Source organism: Rhamphochromis longiceps, linkage group LG2 (genome assembly GCF_057381845.1).
Source record: "Rhamphochromis longiceps isolate RC_006_pf linkage group LG2, R_longiceps_female_GT1.1, whole genome shotgun sequence".
NCBI lineage: Eukaryota > Metazoa > Chordata > Actinopteri > Cichliformes > Cichlidae > Rhamphochromis > Rhamphochromis longiceps.
Window position 1 is genome coordinate 23157881 of NC_140558.1, and position 6608 is coordinate 23164488.

Below are 6608 nucleotides of genomic sequence, written 5' to 3' on the forward strand. Positions count from 1 at the left end.
GTTAGCTCTTTATACAGTAAAGTTAGAGTGGGATAAAAATAATATCAGGCTGATCCTGCCGCAATTTGTTCCCCCGGTTCAAATCACAAACAGCATCCCACAGTTGTTTATGTTTTTGAACCCATTTTGCACAGAGAGGCATTTTTTGAAAAATGTATTGATAGCAATGTTGAATATTATTACACAGGAAAAAAAAACAAAGACATGTAAAATAATTACACCTTGACGCCCCTGCCTTTCTAAATGGAGGGACAGTAACTGCGTGTGTATATGTAAGCATGTAAAACCTGAAGATAGTCAGATTAACAGTAACAGTATTTTGTCTCTATCTGCCATTCTGCAAATATACTAAATATTCAGGTTAAGAAACAGTCTGGATAATTCTTAGTATTGTTCATGGTTAAATGTACAGTACTCAATACAACTTACATCCTTTGAAAGAAATAATTGAAGCATTCATTTTTGTTGTCTGCAAAACTGTAGAACCGAAAAAATGTAACAATAGAACTTCAGATCCCCAGTGTGTGAGGACAGAGAAGGATTGCTTTTATTTCAATTTCGAGAAATAAACTTTATATTTCAGTTTGTGATGATTCTGTTCTCATTATGATTACAGGAGCTGTCATCAGATTCAGACCTCAGCACCAACCAGTGACAGCAGACAGATCATCCAACATGTTCACAAGTTAACTGCAAAATTAATTAATGAAAACAGTACAAAGGTTCAAGGACCACTTGTGCTGTCAGTGAAAGCTGCAACTGTTGTGTTGTGTTGTGATAAAACACTGCAACTGACTGGCAATACACAACACAACACAAAAGCCAAGCCATCATGAGTAGTTTTTAAGTGTTTAGTTATCCATCAGTAAAACATGAAAAAAAAGGCACTGAACTGAACTGCAAGTGTGGATGTCCAGGTCGGTCAAAAAGGATATAGGGTACATCAGTGAAGTAACAGTTTTTTGTTGATCTTAAGGAAAACTCGCTACTCCAGAGAAGTGGTTGTTCTGTTTCTCAGCCAAGATGACAGCAGTTCACACACAGAAAATATATTAATATATTATCATGCTGTTTACAACTACATGAATGTGATTTATTACTATTACTGAAGATCTGCGGCTCCGAACCGTAGTAAAGGGACCTCTGGCTAATACGTCGTAGCCAAAAACTAGCTTCCCAGATAGCAAGGAGACATTGAACAGATGTTGATTTTCCATCTGAACCATCAGAATCGTCAGGATTGAAATGTCAACACAAAACCAATGTTGAAACAACATTGAAATACTGATGAAACCTGACACTGACATTGAAATAACATTGATTCACTGTTGTTCTGTCATCGTTGATTGTTGATCTATTTATAGTTGACAAGGTGACAACAATCACGTTGAAAAACCATCGATTTATGGTTGAGCGGGAAATTAAAGCTGCTACCACTTGGACTATTCCGCAGCACCCCTATCACATTGGTACATCCCTCCAGGTAACCATTGTCTTGTACAGTAGAGCGGGACATTAGATTTACTCTCAGCGGAATTGACCGGAGAAGGCATCAGTTCATGCACTGCACTGGCCTGCACCACGATTAGTATAAGGTAAGAATGAATGACTTTTGTTCTATTCGTTATTTCCACGGTTGCATTTGAATAACAGTAAAAAAAAAAAAAAAAACTTGTTAATGTAAAGTTTCGGATAAAATGTGGGAGCCCGAAATTGTGTCTACTTTCATCTTACAATCCGGCAACTAATAAATTCCACTGCAAACAAAGTCTATCAACAAAGAAAACATTTTCGTTTCATACTTTTCCGTTATATACCCTTACAAAGCTAGCTTTAACGCTTCGAGGGTTCCTTTGTTCTTGCCGTCGCCTCGGCGCTTGACCCAGACTTTCGCTCTGTAGTTGCTTTTTAGCATAGTACTACAAAAAATTGTAAATCTGTGATATATGATTGATAAACGTAAAGGTAACTGTATAAATGTGTTCAATGACTTTGTTACTTTTAATGATTGGAGAGCACCCGCTTCGATTCGCACTCAATTCAAACTTTACGCTGCACGCTCACCTAACTTTACGCTGCACGCTCACCTAACTTGCGTTTGCACCTTTTGTCCACACGTAAACTGCGTTTAGCATTTACGTGTGGACGAGGAAGACGGAGAAAATGCAGCGTCAAAGGTGTGCGCCTATTTTTACGCCACACTGTGCGCCAAGTTTTTGTCTCGGTGCCATGAATTCCTTTTTTTTTTTTTTTTTTTTTTTTTTTTGTGTCCCGTTTGGATCTTTAGCCATCAGAATTGTTGTCTTAAGGCCAAGAAAGATGCCAAGCGGATTTATTTTACCAAGTGGATCATCATGGCCTTGCCATATTGGTCCATTTGATTGACCTTTATTATAATTATGAATTTATTTTATTTTCAGTTGCTACAAACGGGACAGACATGACTGGGGGATAGGACAGGGAGAGAGAATGAAAGAAAGAGAGGGAGAGAAAGAAAACCAAAGGGGAGAAGAGACAGTGAAAAGGGGGAGAAGAAAGAAAGAAAAACAAACAAAAAAAACAAGACACCTGGGTCACCTGTATGGAGAAAAAAAACAGAAGAGAAAGCAAACAACAAAGAGCAACATAATAAAAAAAACGGCACCATCACAATAAACTAGCTAGCAGTAGATATCAGTAGATACTAAATAATAAACGATATTGTGCAGCACGCAAGATAGACAGCGTACAATGTGCTTTGAGGCAGCAGCCAAGAAAGCTGTAGTCCGCGTCTGTGAATACCCGTGTGTACACCTGTGTGCATACCTGTGTGGATCAGCATGCTTGCATTCCAAAGGTTTCTCCATGTAACGATCTGCTAGGGAGTGTGGGGAGCCACAGCCCCGTCCTCCAGGGTATGAAGCAGGTATGGAGGAGATCAAAACTCCAGACATCCAGAGGTCCCCAGAACACAAGAGACCAAGGAAGACCAACAGAGGGGCAGCCGCGCCACTGTCCCAGTAAGAGCTGAGGAGAGTCCCAGATGAGGGCTCACTCAGCAGCCGCGGAGCAGAAGCCAGGGGGAGTTGCAGTGACGCGCCCGTGAGCTCCGCCGGCAGCCAGCTGTGCCTGAGTGACCGAGCCCAAGTCCGAGAGGCCGGGGGCACCCCACCTCCGAAGTGGCCCGAGCGAGCCCCAGGCTCCAGGCCCCGATAAGCGGCCGTCAAGGAGTGAGCCGGTGTGTACCCGGACGCCCACCCCCAGACACAAAGAACCACCAACGCACCGACACCTGAGGGAGTCCGCCACTGGCAGGGGAAGTGGTGGGTGGAGATAGGCCTCCAAACCTTGGAGGGCCTGAGATGTCCCCAGAAAGGTGGCGTCTGATACCCAACCTGACATATAGACACAGACATACAGGCACACACAGACACAAACATCCATCCCCACCCTCATGCTCTCATATGCACTTACTCCACACTCAACCAACGTGGAGACAGACATAAAGAGACGCTGTACACACGATCACACTCCCCAAGCATACTCTACGAACCGGGTCTAGGTACCCTTGCCCCTGGAGGGGGGAACTGCACCCAGACCCAGGTGGTGTTACCCTTTTCCCTGCGGTGGGGAGAGGCAGACCGCCCCAACTCCACAGCAGCAGGGAGGCCCCACACTCCAGACCGCAGTTGGACGGCCAACTCCTCCTAGCCCCCCCGCTCCAGCAGGCCGCAGAGAACGAGGGTGAGAGAAGACTCCAAACCATGGTGCCATGAATTCCTACAATGGCAGACTTAGACAAAATACTGTTAATTTTATTATCTTCAGTGTTTAAATGCTTACATATACGGGTTTGCTTGTAATTGTTGCCTATATACATTTTAAGCTATTATTTATTATTTAGTTCAATCAATAGATCAAGTTTTGTAGTGACTATGAAATATATTGTAATTATCTGTTTCCTGTTTATCCTAGACAGGGCAAAAAAGGACTCCAAATTTTAAAAAAAAGATAAAAATGAAAGACTGGTGCATTGTGCAGTTCAGCACTGGTGGTACAGAAATAGTCCCTAGATCATGGATAAATGGGGAGAAATTGTCATGGCCTCCATATCCTCCGTGAGACACATTCAGGATCCACGACGCAGTAAAGAGGAGAGTTCATCCTGGTGCAACATGGCTCACCTATGCACCAGTCTGACTTCTAATAGGCCATGGTGGGTATCATCTGGATTGGTATTGTATAAATGTAACAATAACAAGTTTTTCGTGTCCTAATTTATGTCTGGCCATACATTGTGTTTGTACTTCCAGACACATTTCACGAAGCAGAACGCAGTCTTCAGAAATATCTAAGTGAACACTGTGATATGTCTGACCTTCAGTCCGAAGCTGAAACTCAGACCAGTCATGAAAGAAAGCACAAGTAAAACTTTTTTTATTTCACAAACATATCTTTGATTGCTAAGAATTTATGATCTTGTCTTTTATACATATCTGTGGTGCTTGCATACTGCAATATCACCACATAATATAGTCCAAAAAGTGGAAGCTTGTAAACTTTTTATAAATGCAAAGCCGTATACACTTGTGCACTTCAAAAATTCCTTGTATACTGTACCTTCTTGCACATCTCCGTTTCCTGTGTGTGTTGTTATAAATCAAACTGTAACTTTAGGAAAAAATATTCCAAAAGCACATTTGTAATTACTTATGACCCTTTTCAACTTTTTTTCTTTAGACCAAATCCCCTGTACACATATAGTGACTCAGAGGATGAGCAGCCCACAAAAAAATGGTTTCCCCAGGCCCCTCGAGTGAAAATACCAGGTAATAAAATACTGTCTAGTGTCTTTGTACATATCTGTGTGTGAGACACAAGGAAACTTTTGACAAGTTGTCTGTATTCTTAAATACTTTAAAAAAAATTATCTTTTTCTGTCAGACCTGACGAGAGCTGTTAACGAACTCTGTGAGGAGGTCAGAGCCATCCGCAATACCGGCTGCAATGAATCGGTAGATGCTGGGGTACTGCCTCTGGATTTGCCCTTGCACAACATTGAGGAGCTAAACAATGCAGAGCCAGCTCTTCAATCACAAGAGGCAAATAAGGCAATGGTAAGTATATAAAGGTTATGTACACTTTGTAACTATAAAGTGTAATAGCTGTCAGATGTGATTTAAATACATAACAACGGCCTGTTGATTAAACACACAAGCACTTGCATACACATTTAAGACATGAGACACGCTAATTCCATCTCTTAAAATGTGTCTATAGGTGAGACGCTTTGCCTTGATTGGAGCCTGACGCAGCAGTTAGGGGCAAACTCTATGTCCGAGTTTGTCTTTGCACAAGCAGTGCAGAAATGGCTCCGATACGCCCCAGATCGTTTGGCTGGTGCAGGACGCACATCATGCAAAAAATTACAAACTTCTGTGAATCATATAAACGTAAATAGGAAACTGTCTTTTAATAAAGTATTTAGCAAACGAAACATGCCTATTGACCTTTTTTTGTTTATTTTTTTTCTCTGTTACATCACATGCAATGCTTTCTTATTTTAGGATATTAATATTGACATGATACATTGTGAGACATTTGGGTTTTTTTTATAAAGGGTGTCCAATTTAAGGAATAAGTACAATTATGTGTTTAGGTGGTTGAAGTATTGATGGAAACATGCAGTAGTTTAGTATTGGTTAAAATACCTATAAAGAAAGGTAGATTTCCAGTCATGATTTAACTGTTGTTTTAATAAAAAGCAACTGTGCGAAAGAGGTGGAAAATCAACACCATAGCTTTACTTTGTTGTCTGGGTCAACTTTGCTAGCAAGAGACAGAGAGAGGCATTGAAAGGCTGCTCCAACAGAACTTATTGTTTCGGAGGAAAATACAAACACGGTGTACAGTCGAGTCTTAATGGCTTACTTACAACTGGGCTCGTCAGGCTCTCTTCTTGGCTGCAGTGGTTATTATTATATTTACATGCTTCCAGCTCCCGTTTCTGCTCAATGACAGCTTGTACTTTTCCACTCTCCTTTTTCTCCCTCCTCGCACTCACAGACACATAACGGGTATGGCAGTCCATTCTCCCTGCAGCAAGGACTACACTGCCCATGAGGCTACATTCTTTAGAGCTAAGTCTGTAACACTCTCCCTTTTAGCTTAGCACAACAACAACAAAAAGGCGCTCTCTCACCCTGGAAACACACAGTCGCAAAGAGAGAGTGCGTCACCATGTAACCATGGCAACCGTAACGCTGCCGCCTGGAACAACAGAGCATAGCTGTCAAACAAAACCCAAACAATACTGACCCGCAACAATACAGTTACTCATATTTTGTATTTTAAATATGTAACGGCGGTACATGTACTCTGTTACTCCCCAACACTGTCTGTATGAATGACAAAGGGTTCAAACAACTTGACAAGGTTCTCCATCTTGGTCCAATCACTTGTGAGAAGTGTATCCATCCCCAGCTTCTCAAGTAGTTGGTTTAGTTCAGCTCTGGTTTGGTACTGTTCCAACAAGTGGTACAATCCCAGATCAGACTTTTGTCACACCTTTTAAACACTTCTTCATTTGTCACTGATGATTTTCTAACAACATGTACCAGATTTCTTGC

General features: G+C 41.6%; 1 long non-coding RNA gene across 2 annotated transcripts; it reads left to right on the forward strand.

Moving 5' to 3' along the window:
* The first annotated feature begins 1190 nt into the window (after positions 1–1190).
* Positions 1191–5964, forward strand: LOC146677191 (uncharacterized). Of its 2 annotated transcripts, none has more exons than XR_014913360.1 (3): positions 1191–1595; positions 3955–5096; positions 5260–5964. It is a non-coding gene; the product is annotated as an uncharacterized LOC146677191 (long non-coding RNA). The 2 variants fall into 2 exon arrangements; XR_014913359.1 differs by lacking the exon at positions 1191–1595 and having other exon boundaries at positions 3657–4808; positions 4924–5096; positions 5260–5933.
* The last annotated feature ends 644 nt before the right edge of the window (positions 5965–6608 follow it).